This window comes from Triticum urartu, chromosome 6A, assembly GCF_056163025.1.
Source record: "Triticum urartu cultivar PI428250 chromosome 6A, HENAU_Tu73, whole genome shotgun sequence".
Classification (NCBI taxonomy): Eukaryota; Viridiplantae; Streptophyta; class Magnoliopsida; order Poales; family Poaceae; genus Triticum; species Triticum urartu.
In genome coordinates, this window is record NC_141878.1 from 489,874,674 (window position 1) to 489,892,057 (window position 17,384).

Below are 17,384 nucleotides of genomic sequence, written 5' to 3' on the forward strand. Positions count from 1 at the left end.
CAAATTGTCGGTGTTAGCTTTGGTGATGAATCTCATGAGTTTAATTTTTCCAATAGAAAGCTTCATGAAAAAGAATTCCCTAGTAAGGATGAAATAATTGGTCTTGCTTCTATTGCTGTGCCCCTACTAATCCTCTAGAACAATATCAGCTAGACCATGAAAATTATTTACATATGCATGAAAGAAATGAAATAGATAAGATTTTCTTTGAACAACGTCCTCTAATTAAACACAATTTGCCTATTGAAACTCTAGGAGGTCCTCCTCCACCTAAAGGTGATCCTGTGTTTGAATTAAAACAATTGCCAGACACTTTGAAATATGCTTATCTTGATGAGAAGAAGATATATCTTGTGATTATTAGTGCTAACCTTTCAGAACATGAAGAAGAAAGATTGTTGAAAGTTCCGAGGAAGCACCGAGCTGCTATTGGATATACTCTTGATGATTTAAAGGGCATTGGTCCCACTCTATGTCAGCACAAGATTAATATGGAACCTGATACTAAACCCGTTGTTGATCACCAACGTCGGTTAAATCCGAAGATGAAAGAAGTGGTAAGAACGGAAATATTAAAACTTCTGGAAGCAGGTATAATCTATCTTATAGCTGATAGTAGATGGGTACGTCTTGTTCATTGTGTCCCTAAGAAAGGAGGTATCAATGTTGTTCCTAATGATAAAAATGAACTTATTCCACAAAGAGTTGTTACAGGCTATTGATAACCCACAAGTATAGGGGATCGTTTGTAGCCTTTTTCGATAAATAAGAGTGTCGAACCCAACAAGGAGCTAAAGACAGAACAAATATTCCCTCAAGTTCTATCGACCACTGATACAACTCTACGCACACTTGATGTTTGTTTTATCGAAAATAAGTATGAAACTATTTTGTAGGTGTGATGCTAGAACTACTTTGCAAGAATAAAACTAGAAGTACTTTGCTAGATAATAAAAGTTAGGTGATTAGTAAAAGGGTTTTTGTCAACAAGAAAGTTATTTGCCCCTAGGCAATCGATAACAAGTACCGGTAATCATTCTTGCAACTTTATATGAGGGAGAGGCATGAGCTAACATACTTTCTCTACTTGGATGATATGCACTTATGATTGGAACTCTAGCAAGCATCTGCAACTACTAAAGATCATTAAGGTTGTGAAACCCAACCATAGCATTAAGTATGAAGTCCTCTTTACTCCCATACGCCATAACCCACCTACTTGGGTTTAAGTTTCTGCCACTCTCGCAACCCACCGTAAGCAAATCATGAACATATTGCAACACCCTACAGTGGGGGCCCCTCACGTTTGCGCGAGAACAGAGGGCACGTAGGACAACACCATAAATAAAATATATAATCATACCAACCAAGATCATTTTTAACCCACAGGACAAAATAGATCTACTCAAACATCATAGGATAACCATAGATCAATGGGAAATAATATATGTAGTTGAGCACCATGTTTAAGTAGATATTATCGCAGGGAGAAGAGGTGTTACACCGCTGAGTTGGTGTTGACGGTAGCAAGATTGTTGATGTAGACCGCCATCCCAATCGTTGCCCCGGTGGCACTCCAGAGCCACTGCAAGCGACGGGAGAGCCCCCCTCCTTCTTCTTCTTCCTTGGCCTCCCCCCTAAATGGGAGTAAAGTTCCCCCTATGGTCCTTGGTCTCCATGGCGGTGGAGGGGCAGGAGCCCCTCCGAGATTGGATCTCCCTCTCTGTTCTCTTCTGTTTCATGTTCCCCAGATCTGGCCCTTCATGGTTTCTTAAATTACCGAGGATCCGTAGCTCCGATTGCGCTGTAATTTTTACACGATTTTTCCCCATAAATTATCTTTCTTGCGCCAGAAGAAGGGCTCCAACCGACCTTCGAGGAGGTCACAAGACACTTGGGCGCGCTAGGGGGTGCCTGGCGTGCCCTGGTGGGTTGTGGGCTCGGTGGGCCCCCGTTTGTGTTGATTCCACCTCCTAAAAGTCACATATATTCCAAAACAGTTCTTCGTAAATTTTTATCGCGTTTGGACTTCGTTTGATATGGATTTTCTGCGAAACAAAAACATGCAACAAACAGGAACTGGCACTAATCATATAAAAAGTTGCCAAAAGTATGTAAAAGTTGTATAATATTGGCATGAAACAATCAAAAATTATAGATACGAAGGAGACGTATCAGCATCCCCAAGCTTAATTCTTGCTCGTCCTCGAGCTGGTAAATGATAAAAAAGATAATTTTTGATGTGGAATGCTACCTAGCATAAACTTGATCATATATCTAATCATGGTGTGAATATTAAGACATAGGTGATTCAAAGCAATAGTCTATAATTTGACATAAAGACATCAATACTTAGTCATCCCAACAAACATTCATGTGTTTCAAAATATCAATGCTAAAGAAAGTTATCCCTAGAAGATCATATAGTCTTGCCATGCTCTATCTTCTTAACACAAAGTATTTATCATGCATAACCCCGATGACAAGCCGAGCAATTGGTTCATACTTTTTAACGTGCTTCAGCTTTTTCAACCCTCACGCAATACATGAGCGCAAGCCATGGATATAGCACTACGGGTGGAATAGAGTATGATGATAGGGGTAAATATAGAGAAGACAAAAAGTAAGAAAGTCTCACATCGACGCGGCTAACCAATGGGCTATGGAGATGCCCATCAATTGATATAAATGTGAGGAGTAGGGATTGCCATGCAACGAATGCACTAAGAGCTATAAGTGTATGAAAGCTCAATATGAAAACTAAGTGGGTGTGCATCTAATCCTATAATGAAAAATTCCCACTAGTATATGAAAGTGACAACATAGGAGACTCTTGATACGTCCATTTTGCATCATACTTTTATATCGATATTTATTGCATTATGGGCTGTTATTACACGTTATGTCACAATACTTATGCCTATTCTCTCTTATTTTACAAGGTTTACATAAGGAGGGAGAATGCCGGCAACTGGAATTCTGGGCTTGAAAAGGGGCAAATATTAGAGACCTATTCTGCACAACTCCAAAAGTCCTTAAACTCCACGAAAGTTATTTTTGGAAATAATAAAAAATATTGAGCGAAAGAAGTACGTCAGAGGGGCCCCCACCTGGCCACGAGGGTGGGGGCGCGCCCCCTGCCTCGTGGGCCCCATGTTGGCTCTCCGGTGGCCATCTTTTGCTATATGAAGTCTTTCGTCAAGGGAAAAATCAGAAGCAACCTTTCGGGACGAGACTCCACCGCCACGAGGCGGAACCTTGGCGGAACCAATCTAGGGCTCCGGTAGAGCTGTTCTGCCGGGGACACTTCCCTCCGGGAGGGGGAAATCATTGCCATCGTCATCACCAACGCTTCTCTCATCGGGAGAGGGCAATATCCATCAACATCTTCACCAGCACCATCTGCTCTCAAAACCCTAGTTCATCTCTTGTATCCAATTCTTGTCTCCAAGTCCGGGATTGGTACTAGTAAGTTGCTAGTAGTGTTGATTACTCCTTGTAGTTGATGCTAGTTGGTTTATTTGGTGGAAGATCATATTTTCAGATCCTTTATGCACATTAATACCCCTCTGATTATGAACATGAATATGCTTTGTGAGTAGTTACGTTTGTTCCTGAGGACATGTGAGAAGTCTTGCTATTAGTAGTCATGTGAATTTGGTATTCGTTCGATATTTTGATGAGATGTATGTTGTCTATCCTCTAGTGGTGTTATGTGAACGTCGACTACATAAAATTTCACCATTATTTGGGCCTAGAGGAAGGCATTGGGAAGTAATAAGTAGATGATGGGTTGCTAGAGTGACAGAAGCTTAAGCCCTAGTTTATGCGTTGCTTCGTAAGGGGCTGATTTGGATCCATATGTTTCATGCTATGGTTAGGTTTACCTTAATACTTTTGTTGTAGTTGCGGATTCTTGCAATAGAGATTAATCATAAGTGGGATGCTTGTTCAAGTAAGAACAACATCCAAGCACCGGTCCACCCACATATCAAATTATCAAAGTACCGAACGTGAATCATATGAACGTGATGAAAACTAGCTTGACGATAATTCCCATGTGTCCTCGGGAGCGCTTTTCTCCATATAAGAGTTTGTCCAGGCTTGTCCTTTGCTACAAAAAGGATTGGGCCACCTTTCTGCACTTTATTTACTTTTGTTACTTATTGCTCGTTACAAATTATCTTATCTCAAAACTATCTGTTACCACTTATTTCAGTACTTGCAGAGAATACCTTGCTGAAAACTGCTTATCATTTCCTTCTGCTCCTCGTTGGGTTCGACACTCTTACTTATCGAAAGGACTACGATAGATCCCCTATACTTGTGGGTCATCAAGACTCTTTTCTGGCGCCATTGCCGGGAGTGAAGTGCCTTTGATAGGTGGAATTTGGTAAGGAAAAATTTATATAGTGTGCTGAAATTTACTTTCACTTGTTACTATGGAAAGTAATCCTCTGAGGAGCTTGTTCGGAGTATCTTCACCTCGACCAGTAGAGCAAAGAGTTGCTCCTCAACCTACTGAACCTACTGAAAATGAAAATGTTCCCTTTGAAGTTCCTTCGGGTATGTTAGAAAAATTGCTAGCTAATCCTTTGGCAGGAGATGGAACAAAGCATCCCGATGAGCACCTAATCTATGTGGATGAAGTTTGTGGATTATTTAAGCTTGCAGGTATACCCGATGACGTTGTTAAGAAGAAGGTCTTCCCTTTATCTTTGGAGGGAGATGCATCTACATGGTATAGGCTATGTGATGATACGAGGTCATGGAACTACAAATGATTGAAATTGGAATTTCATCAGAAATTTTATCCTATGCATCTTGTTCATCGTGATCGCAATTATATATATAATTCTTGGCCTTGCGAAGGATAAAGCATCGCCCAAGCTTGGGGGAGGCTTAAATCAATGTTATATTCATGCCCCAATCATGAGCTCTCAAAAGAAATAATTCTTCAAAGTTTTTATGCTCGGCTTTCTCATAACAATCGCACCATGCTCGATACTTCTTGTGCTGGCTCTTTTAGGATGAAGACTATTGAATTCAAATGGAATTTATTGGATAGAATTAAATGCAACTCTGAATATTGGGATCTCGACGAAGGTAAGGAGTCAGGTATGACACCTAAGTTTGATTGTGTTAAATCTTTTATGGATACCGATGTTTTCCGTAAATTTAGCACTAAATATGGACTTGATTATGAGATAGTAGTTTCTTTTTGTGAATCTTTTGCTACTTATGTTGATCTCCACAAGGAGAAGTGGTTTAAATATCATCCTCCCATAGAAGTAAAAGTAGCTGCACCTATTAAAATTGAAGAAAAGACTGTCACTTATAATGATCCTATTGTTCCTACTTCTTATGTTGGAAACCACCTTTCCCTGTTAGAATAAAGGATCATGCTAAAGCTTCAACTGTGGTTCGTAAAAGCAATATTAGAACTTATACACCTCCTGAGCAAGTCAAAGTTGAACCTAATATTGCTACTATTAAAGATCTCTTGGCTGATAATATTGATGGGCATGTTATTTATTTCTGCGGTGAAACTGGTAGAATTGCTAAACCTTGTGCTAAAGATAAACATAGACCTATGGTAGGCATGCCTATTATTTCTGTTAAAATAGGAGATCATTGCTATCATGGCTTATGTGATATGGGTGCTAGTGTTAGTGTTATACCTCATGACTTATACAAAGAATTTAAGCATGAGATTGCACCTGCTGAGTTAGAAGATATTGATGTTACCATTAAACTTTCCAATAGAGAATATTAGCAATGGGAATTGTTAGAGATGTTGAAGTCTTGTGTGGGAAAACTAAATATCCTGCTGATTTTCTTGTTCTTGGTTCCCCACAAGATAACTTTTGTCCCATTATATTTGGTAGACCTTTCTTGAACACAGTTAATGCTAGGATAGTCTGCGAAAAGAATGTTGTTACTATTGGCTTGGGTGATATGTCTCATGAGTTTAATTTCTCTAAATTTAGTATACAACACCGTGAAGAATAATTGCCTAGTAAGGATGAAATTATTGGTCTTGCTTCTATTGCCGTACCTCCTAGTGATCCTTTAGAACAATATTTGCTAGACCATGAAAATGATATGTTTATGAATGAAAGAAGTGAAATAGATGAAGTATTCTTTAAACAGGAACCCATTCTGAAACACAATTTGCCTATTGAAATCCTAAGGGATTCTCCTCCACCCAAGGGTGATCCCGTGTTTGAGCTTAAACGTTGCCTGATACTCTTAAATATGCTTATCTCGATGAGAAAAAGATATATCCTATTATTATTAGTGCTAACCTTTCAGAGCATGAAGAAGAGAGATTATTGAAGACTCTGAAGAAGCACAGTGCTGCTATTGGGTATACTCTTGATGATCTTAAGGGCATTAGCCCCACTCTATGTTAACATAAAATAAATTTGGAGGAAGTTGCCAAACCAGTTCGTGATCATCAACGACGTCTGAATCCTAAAATGAAAGAAGTGGTAAGAAAAGAAATACTAAAGCTTCTGGAGGTAGGTATAATTTATCCCGTTGCTGATAGTCAGTGGGTAAGTCCTGTCCATTGTGTCCCTAAGAAGGGAGGTATTATCGTAGTTCCTAATGATAAAGATGAATTGATTCCTCAAAGAATTATTACAGGTTATAGGATGGTAATTGATTTCCGCAAATTAAATAAGTCCACTAAAAAGATCATTACCCCTTACCTTTTATCGATCAAATGCTAGAAAGATTATCCAAACATTCACATTTTTGCTTTCTAGATGGTTATTCTGGTTTCTCTCAGATACCTGTGTCAGACAATGATCAATCAAAGACTACTTTCACTTGGCCTTTTGGTACCTTTGCCTATAGATGTATGCCTTTTGGTTTATGTAATGCACCTGCTACCTTTCAAAGATGCATGATGGCTATATTCTATGACTTTTGTGAAAAGATTTGTGAGGTTTTCATGGACGACTTTTCCGTCTATGGGTCCTCTTTTGATGATTGCTTGAGCAACCTTGATCGAGTTTTGCAGAGATGTGAAGAAACTAATCTTGTCTTGAATTGGGAAAAGTGCCACTTTATGGTTAATGAAGGTATTGTCTTGGGGCATAAAGTTTCTAAAAGAGGTATTGAAGTTGATAAAGCCAAGGTTGATGCTATTGAAAAGATGCCATGTCCTAAGGACATCAAAGGTATAAGAAGTTTCCTTGGTCATGCTGGATTTTATAGGACGTTCATTAAGGACTTCTCAAAAATTTCTCGGCCTCTGACTAATTTATTATAAAAAGATATACCATTTGTCTTTGATGATGATTGTGTAGAAGCATTTGAAATACTTAAGAAAGCATTGATCTCTGCACCTATTGTTCAGCCACCTGATTGGAATTTACCCTTTGAAATTATGTGTGATGCTAGTGATTATGCTGTAGGTGATGTTCTAGGGCAAAGAGTTGATAAGAAATTAAACGTTATTCAATATGCTAGTAAAACTCTAGACAATGCTCAGAGAAATTATGCTACTACTGAAAAAGAATTCTTGGCAGTTGTATTTGCCTGTGATAAGTTCAAACCTTATATTGTTGATTCTAAAGTGACTATTCACACAGATCATGATGCTATTAAATATCTTATGGAAAAGAAAGATGCTAGACCTAGACTTATTAGATGGGTTCTCTTGCTACAAGAATTTGATTTGCATATTGTTGATAGAAAGGGAGCTGAGAACCCCGTTGCAGACAACTTGTCTAGGTTAGAAAATGTTCTTGATGACCCACTACCTATTGATGATAGCTTTCCTGATGAGCAATTAAATGTCATAAATGCTTCTCGTGCTGCTCCATGGTATGCTGATTATGCTAATTACATTGTTGCTAAATTCATACCACCTAGTTTCACATACCAACAAAAGAAAAAGTTCTTCTATGATTTGAGGCATTACTTTTGGGACGACCCACATCTTCATAAAGAAGGAGTAGATGGTGTTATTAGACGTTGTGTACCTGAGCATGAACAGGAACAGATCCTACGCAAGTGTCACTCCGAAGCTTATGGAGGACACCACGCTGGAGATAGAACTGCACATAAGGTATTGCAATCTGGTTTCTATTGACTTACTCTCTTCAAGGATGCCCGTAAGTTTGTCTTATCTTGTGATGAATGTCAAAGAATTGGTAATATTAGTAGACGTCAAGAAATGCCTATGAACTATTCACTCGTTATTGAACCATTTGATGTTTGGGGCTTTGATTATATGGGACCTTTTCCCGCCTCTAATGGTTATACACATATTTTAGTTGCTGTTGATTATGTTACTAAGTGGGTAGAAGCTATTCTAACTAGTAGTGCTGATCATAACACCTCTATTAAGATGCTTAAAGAAGTTATTTTTCCGAGGTTTGGAGTCCCTAGATATTTAATGACTGATGGTGGTTCACATTTTATTCATGGTGCTTTCCGTAAAATGCTTGCTAAGTATGATGTTAATCATAGAATTGCATCTCCTTATCACCCTCAGTCTAGTGGTCAAGTAGAATTGAGTAATAGAGAGCTCAAATTAATTTTGCAAAAGACTGTCAATAGGTCTAGAAAGAATTGGTCCAAGAAACTTGATGATGCATTATGGGCCTATAGAACTGCATATAAAAATCCTATGGGCATGTCTCCGTATAAAATGGTTTATGGAAAAGCATGTCACTTACCTCTCGAACTAGAACATAAGGCATATTGGGCTATTAAAGAGCTCAACTATGATTTTAAACTTGCCGGTGAGAAGAGGTTATTTGATATTAGCTCACTTGATGAATGGAGAACCCAAGCCTATGAAAATGCCAAGTTGTTTAAAGAAAAAGTTAAAAGATGGCATGAAAAAAGGATACAAAAGCGTGAGTTTAATGTAGGTGATTACGTATTGCTATACAACTCTCGTTTAAGATTTTTTGCAGGAAAACTTCTCTCTAAATGGGAAGGCCCCTGCGTTATCAAAGAGGTCTATCGTTCCGGTGCCATAAAAATCAACAACTTCGAGGTCACAAATCCGAAGGTGGTAAACGGTCAAAGAATTAAACATTATATCTCAGGTAATCCCATAAATGTTGAAACCAATATTATTGAAACTGTAACCCCGGAGGAATACATAAGGGACACTTTCCGGAACGTTTCAGACTCCGAAAAGGAATAGGTATGTGGTACGTTAAGTAAACCGACTCCAAAACAATTTTTAAGGCACTATTTCTCCGTTTTGGAATATTTAGAAAAATAGAAAAATAAGTAGCAATCCGAGAAGGACACGAGGGCCCCACGAGGGTGGTGGGCGCGCCCTACCCCCCTTGGTAGAGAATCGTATCCTGAGGAGCATTATCGCCAAGAATATCACATCACCATCACCGAAGAAGGAGACATGATCATATGGGTATGGGCACTCCCCTTGGCAACTGCCAAGCTTGGGGGAGGTGCCTCGGTATCGTATCACAACCACACTCCTATCTTTACCATTTTTCTTAGTTCGGTCCTATTAGTAGTATCTTGATCTAGTAGAATAAAGTTTATGGCATGATCTAGTTTTGAGTTTTGCTTTATGATCCCTCTATGTAATCGAGTCCGTGTGCTATATAATAAAGATTAGTGTTGAGTCAAGGGCTTGATTATTTTTCCATGATCTTGAGTGAATAAAATAAAATAGAAAAAGAATAAAAATAAATAAAGAGTTCATATTGATCTTATTGAGAGTAATGACTTCACATAGAAAGAGTATGATGATTAAAAGTTGTTGGGAGTTGGCAAACATAGCTTTGGTCATCGTTGAAATTAATAGGAAGTAATAAGGAAAGAGAGGTTTCACATATAAATATACTATCATGGAAATCTTTTATGATTGGGAGCACTCATTAAAATATGACATGCTAAAGAGTTGATGTTGGACAAGTAAGACAACGTAATGGGTTATGTTTTCTTATATCTGAGATAAAGTATATTGTCATGGATCATCCAACATGTTGAGCTTGCCTTTCCCCCTCATGCTACCCAAATTCTTAGCACCAAGTAGATATACTACTTGTGCTTCCAAAAACCCTTAAACCAGTTTTGCCATTAGAGTCCACCATATCTACCTATGGATTGAGTAAGATCCTTCAAGTAAGTTGTCATCGGTGCAAGCAATAAAAATTGCTCTCTAAATATGTATGATTGATTGGTGTGGAGGAAATAAGCTTTATACGATCTTGTGATGTGGACGAAATAAAAGCGACAGACTGCATAATAAAGGTTCATATCACAAGTGGCAATATAAAGTGACGTTCTTTCGCATTAAGATTTTATGCATCCAACCTTGAAAGCGCATGGCAACCTCTGCTTCCCTCTGCGAAGGGCCTATCTGTTACTATTATCTTCTACCTTATGCAAGAGTCGTGGTGATCTTCACCCTTCCTTTTTATATTTTATCCTTTGGCAAGCACAAGGTGTTGTATAGATCCTGATAGATATATCTAATTGGATATGGGTTAGCATGAACTATTATTGTTGACATTACCCTTGAGCTAAAGGTTGGGAGGCGAAATAATAAGCCCCTATCTTTCTCTGTGTCCGGTTAAAACTCCGTAACCACAAGTATTGCGTGAGTGTTAGCAATTATGAAAGACTAAATGATAGCTGAGTATGTGGACTTGCTAAAGAGCTCTGACATAGACTCTTTCTGATGTTATGATAAATTGCAATTCCTTCAATTACTGATATTATAGTTTATTAGTTCTCAATAAGGTTTCTGATTCATACTTTGCATTGTGACTAGATTATTACTTGAGCATAAGAAATCATATGACAATATCTATATATGTTGCTGTTATGAGAATAATCATGATGCCCTCATGTCCGTATTTTATTTTATCGACACCTCTAACTCTAAACATGTGGACATATTTATCGTTATCGGCTTCCGCTTGAGGACAAGTGAGGTCTAAGCTTCTGGGAGTTGATACGTCCATTTTGCATCATGCTGTTATATCGTTATTTATTGCATTATGGGTTGTTATTACACGTTATATCATAATACTTATGCCTATTCTCTCTTATTTTACAAGGTTTACATAAGGAGGGAGAATGCCGGCAGCTGGAATTCTGGGCTGGAAAAGGAGCAAATATTAGAGACCTATTCTGCACAACTCTAAAAGTCATGAAACTCCACGAAAGTTATTTTTCTAAATAATAATAAATATTAAGCGGAAGAAGTACGTCAGAGGGGGCCCCACCTAGCCACAAGGGTGGGCGCGCGCCCTACCCCCCAGGGCGCGCCCCCTGCCTCGTGGGCCCCCTTTTGGCTCTCCGGTGGCCATCTTCTGCTATATGAAGTCTTTCGTCAAGGGAAAAATCAGAAGCAACCTTTCGGGACGAGACTCCGCCGCCACGAGGCGGAACCTTGGCGGAACCAATCTAGGGCTCCGACAGAGCTGTTCTGCCGAGGACACTTCCCTCCGGGAGGGGGAAATCATCGCCATCGTCATCACCAACGCTCCTCTCATCGGGAGAGGGCAATCTCCATCAACATCTTCACCAGCACCATCTCCTCTCAAAACCCTAGTTCATCTCTTGTATCCAATTCTTGTCTCCAAGTCCGGGATTGGTACTAGTAGGTTGCTAGTAGTGTTGACTACTCCTTGTAGTTGATGCTAGTTGGTTTATTTGGTGGAAGATCATATGTTCAGATCCTTTATGCACATTAATACCCCTATGATTATGAACATGAATATGCTTTGTGAGTAGTTACGTTTGTTCCTGAGGACATGGGAGAAGTCTTGCTATTAGTAGTCATGTGAATTTGGTATTCGTTCGATATTTTGATGAGATGTATGTTGTCTATCCTCTAGTGGTGTTATGTGAACGTCGACTACATAACACTTCACCATTATTTGGGCCTAGAGGAAGGCATTGAGAAGTAATAAGTAGATGATGGGTTGCTAGAGTGACAGAAGCTTAAACCCTAGTTTATGCATTGCTTCGTAAGGGGCTGATTTGGATCCATATGTTTCATGCTATGGTTAGGTTTACCTTCATACTTTTGTTGTAGTTGCGGATGCTTGCAATAGAGGTTAATCATAAGTGGGATGCTTGTTCAAGTAAGAACAACACCCAAGCACTGGTCCACCCACATATCAAATTATCAAAGTACCGAACGTGAATCATATGAACATGATGAAAACTAGCTTGATGATAATTCCCATGTGTCCTCGGGAGCGCTTTTCTCCATATAAGAGTTTGTCCAGGCTTGTCCTTTGCTACAAAAAGGATTGGGCCACCTTGCTGCACTTTATTTACTTTTGTTACTTATTGCTCGTTACAAATTATCTTATCACAAAACTATCTGTTACCACTTATTTCAGTACTTGCAGAGAATACCTTGCTGAAAACCGCTTATCATTTCCTTCTGCTCCTCGTTGGGTTCGAAACTCTTACTTATCGAAAGGACTACGATAGATCCCCTATACTTGTGGGTCATCAACTCTCCATATGAAAAACATGATGCTACTTTGAAGCACAAGTGTGATAAAGGATACTAACAATGCCCCTTCTCTGTTTATTTATTTATTTTTTCTTTCTTTTTCTTTTTCTTCTTTTTTCTATCTTTTTCTCCTTTTCTTTTTCTCTCATTGTCCGGAGTCTCATCCCGACTTGTGGGGGAATCATAGTCTCCATCATCCTTTCCTCACTGGGGCACTACTCTAAAAATGAATAATGATGACCATCACACTTCTATTTACTTATAACTCATAAGAAATAAAAATTACAACTCGGTACCTATGACAAAGTATGACTCTATATGAATGCCTTTGGCATGTACCAGGATGTGCAATGATCTAGCGTAACATGTATAAAACATGATGAGCGGTGGCTGAGCCACAACTACCATGTCAGCTATATGGTCATGCAAAGCAATATGACAATGAATGCTCAAGTCATCAAACGGAAGCGGTGGAAGTTGTGTCGCAATATATCTCGGAATGGCCATGCAAAAGCCATAATAGGTAGGTATGGTGGCTATTTTGAGGAAGATATAATAAGGCTTATGTGTGATAGAGCATATCATATCACGGGGTTTGGATGCACCTGCGAAGTTTGCACCACGTCTCGATGTGAGAAAGGGCAATGCACGGTACCGTAGAGGCTAGGAAATTGTGGAAAGGTAAGAGTGCGCATAATCCATGGACTCACATTAGTCATAAAGTACTCATATACTTATTGAAAAAATTTATCAGCCCTCAAAGCAAATTACTACTACGCATGCCCCTAGGGGGATAGATTGATAGGAAAAGACCATCGCTCGTCCCTGACTGCCACTCATACGGTAGACAATCAATAATAAATCATGCTCCAACATCATAGCATAACGAGAGACTATACGTGCATGCTTCGGGAATCACAAACCTTAACACCAATATTCTTACTAAACACAACCGTTTACTAGTACTTCCCACATATTCCATCTCTATATCGCAAAACTATTGCAAGGAATCAAACATATCATATTCAGTGATCCATAAGTTTTATGTGGGAACTTATGACTAAACATGCAATTGACCATGAAGGAAATATGCCCTAGAGGCAACAATACAGTTATTATTTATATTTCCTTATATCATGATAAATTTTTATTATTCATGCTAGAATTGTATTAACCGGAAACTTAGTACATGTGTGAATACATAGACAAATAGAATGTCACCAGTATGCCTCTACTTGACTAGCTCGTTGAATCAATGATGGTTATGTTTCCTAACCATAGACATGAGTTGTCATTTGATTAACAAGATCACATCATTAGATAATGATGTGATTGACTTGACCCAACCGTCAACTTAGCACGATGATCGTTTAGTTTGTTGCTATTGCTTTCTCCATAACTTATACATGTTCCTATGACTATGAGATCATGCAACTCCCAAATGCTGAAGGAACACTTTGTGTGCTACCAAACGTCACAACGTAACTGGGTGATTATAAAGGTGCTCTACAGGTGTCTCCGATGGTGTTTGTTGAGTTGGCATAGATCGAGATTAGGATTTGTCACTCCAATTGTCGGAGAGGTATCTCTGGGCCCTCTCGGTAATGCACATCACTATAAGCCTTGCAAGCAATGTGACTAATGAGTTAGTTACGGGATGTTGCATTATGGAATGAGTAAAGAGACTTGCCAATAATGAGATTGAACTAGGTATGATGATACCGACGATCGAATCTCGGGCAAGTAACATACCGATGACAAAGGGAACAACATATGTTGTTATGCGGTTTGATCGATAAATATCTTCGTAGAATATGTAGGAGCCAATATGAGCATCCAGGTTCCGCTATTGATTATTGACCAAAGATGAGTCTCGGTCATGTCTACATAGTTCTCGAACCCGTAGGGTGCGCACGCTTAATGTTCGGTGACGATTGGTATTATGAGTTTATGTGTTTTGATGTACCGAAGGTAGTTCGGAGTCCCGTATTTGATCATGGACATGACGAGGAGTCTCGAAATGGTCGAGACATAAAGATTGATATATTGGACTGCTATATTCGGACACCGGAAATGTTCCGGGTGATTTCGGAGAAAACCGTAGTGCCAGAGGGTTACCGGAACCCCCGCAGGGAAAGTTGGGCCTTCATGGGCCATAGGGAAGAGGGGAGGCAGCCCACAAGGGGCAGCCGCGGCCCCTCCCTATAGGGAGTCCGAATTGGACTAGGGAGGGGGGCACGCCCCCCCTTTCCTTCTCCTCTTCCTCTCCCTTCCTTCCCTCCCCTCCTCCTCCTAGTAGGACTAGGAAAGGAGGAATCCTACTCCTACTAGGAGGAGGATTCCTCCTCCCTTGGCGCGCCACTAGGGCCGGCCGGCCTCCCCCCTTGATCCTTTATATACGGGGGCAGGGGGCACCCTAGGACACACAAGTTGATTGTTTCCAGCCGTGTGCGGTGCCCCCTCCACCATATTCCACCTCGGTCATATCGTAGCGGTGCTCAGGCGAAGCCCTATTTTGGTAGCATCATCATCACCGTCATCACGCCGTCGTGCTGACGAAGCTCTGCCTCGACACTCTACTGGATCGTGAGTTCGTGGGACGTCACCGAGCTGAACGTGTGCAGATCGCGGAGGTGTCATACTTTCGGTACTAGGATCGGTCGACCATGAAGACGTACGACTACATCAACTGCGTTGTCATAACGCTTCCGCTTACGGTCTACGAGGGTATGTAGACAATACTCTCCCCTCTCGTTGCTATGCATCACCATGATCTCGCGTGTGCGTAGGATTTTTTTGAAATTACTGCGTTCCCCAACAGTGGCATCCGAGCCAGGTTTACGCGTAGATGTTATATGCACGAGTAGAACACAAAGGAGTTGTGGGCGTGGGTATATACATATTGCTTGTCGTCACTAGTTGATTCTTGATTCAGTGGTATTGTTGGATGAAGCGGCTCAGACCGACATTACGCGTACACTTACGCGAGACTGGTTCTACCGACGTGCTTCGCACACAGGTGGCTGGTGGGTGTCAGTTTCTCCAACTTTAGTTGAATCGGATTCAATGAACAGGGTTCTTTCTGAAGATCAAAAAGCAATCACTATACCGCGTTGTGGTTTTTGATGCGTAGGTAAGAACGGTTCTTGCTCAGCCCGTAGCAGCCACGTAAAACTTGCAACAACAAAGTAGAGGATGTCTATCTTGTTTTTGCAGAGCATGTTGTGATGTGATATGGTCAAGACATGATGCTAAATTTTATTGTATGAGATGATCATGTTTTGTAACACAGTTATCGGCAACTGACAGGAGCCATATGGTTGTCGCTTTATTGTATGAAATGCAATCGCCATGTAATTGCTTTACTTTATCACTAAGCGGTAGCGATAGTCATAGAAGCAATAGTTGGCGAGACGACAACGATGCTTCGATGGAGATCAAGGTGTCAAGCCGGTGACGATGGTGATCATGATAGTGCCTTGGAGATGGAGATCATAGGCACAAGATGATGATGGCCATATCATATCACTTATATTGATTGCATGTGATGTTTATCCTTTATGCATCTTATTTTGCTTAGTTCGGCGGTAGCATTATAAGATGATCACTCACTAAATTTCAAGGTATAAGTGTTCTCCCTAAGTATGCACTGTTGCGACAGTTCGTCGTGCCGAGACACCACGTGATGATCGGGTGTGATAATCTCTACGTTCACATACAACATGTGCAAGCCAGTTTTGCACACGCGAAATACGCGGGTTAAACTTGACGAGCCTAGCATATGCAGATATGGCCTCGGAACACTGGAGACCGAAAGGTCGAGCATGAATCATATAGTAGATATGATCAACATAGTGATGTTCACCATTGAAAACTACTTCATCTCACGTGATGATCGGACATGGTTTAGTTGATTTGGATCACGTGATCATTTAGATGACTAGAGGGTTGTCTATCTAAGTGGGAGTTCTTAAGTAATATGATTAATTGAACTTTAATTTATCATGAACTTAGTCCTGATAGTATTTGCATAACTATGTTGTAGATCAATAATTTGCAATGTAGCTCCCCGTTTATTTTTGATATGTTCCTAGAGAAAAACTATGTTGAAAGATGATAGTAGCAATGATGCGGACTAGGTCCGTGATGTGAGGATTATCCTCATTGCTGCACAGAAGAATTATGTCCTTTATGCACCGCTAGGTGACGGACCTATTGCAGGAGCAGATACAGACATTATGAACGTTTGGTAAAGCTCGGTATGATGACTACTTGATAGTTTAGTGCACCATGCTTTACGGCTTAGAACCGGGACTTCAAAAACATTTTGAACGCCATAGAGCATATAAGATGTTCTAAGAGTTGAAATTGGTATTTCATACTCACGCCCGTGTCAAGAGGTAGAAGACCTCTGACAGTACTTTGCCTACAAGATGGAGGAGAACAGCTCAACTAGTGAGCATGTGCTCAGATTATCTGGGTACTGCAATTGCTTGAATCAAGTGGGAGTTAATCTTCCATATAAGATAGTAATTGACAAAGTTCTCTAGTCACCATCACCAAGTTACTAGAACTTAGTGATGAACTATAATATGCAAGGGATAACAAAAGTAATTCCCAAACTCTTCGCGATGCTGAAATCGGCGAAGATAGAAATCAAGAAATAACATCAAGTGTTGATGGTTAACAAGACCACTAGTTTCAACAAAAGGGCAAAGGGAAAGAAAGAGGAACTTCAAAGAAGAATAGCAAGCAAGTTGCTGCTCCCATGAAGAAGCTCAAAGCTAGACCCAAGCCTGGAACTGAGTGCTTCTACTAAAAAGGAAATGGTCATTGGAAGTGGAACTACCCTAGATACTTGGCGGATAAGAAGGATGGCAAAGTGAACAAAAATATATAT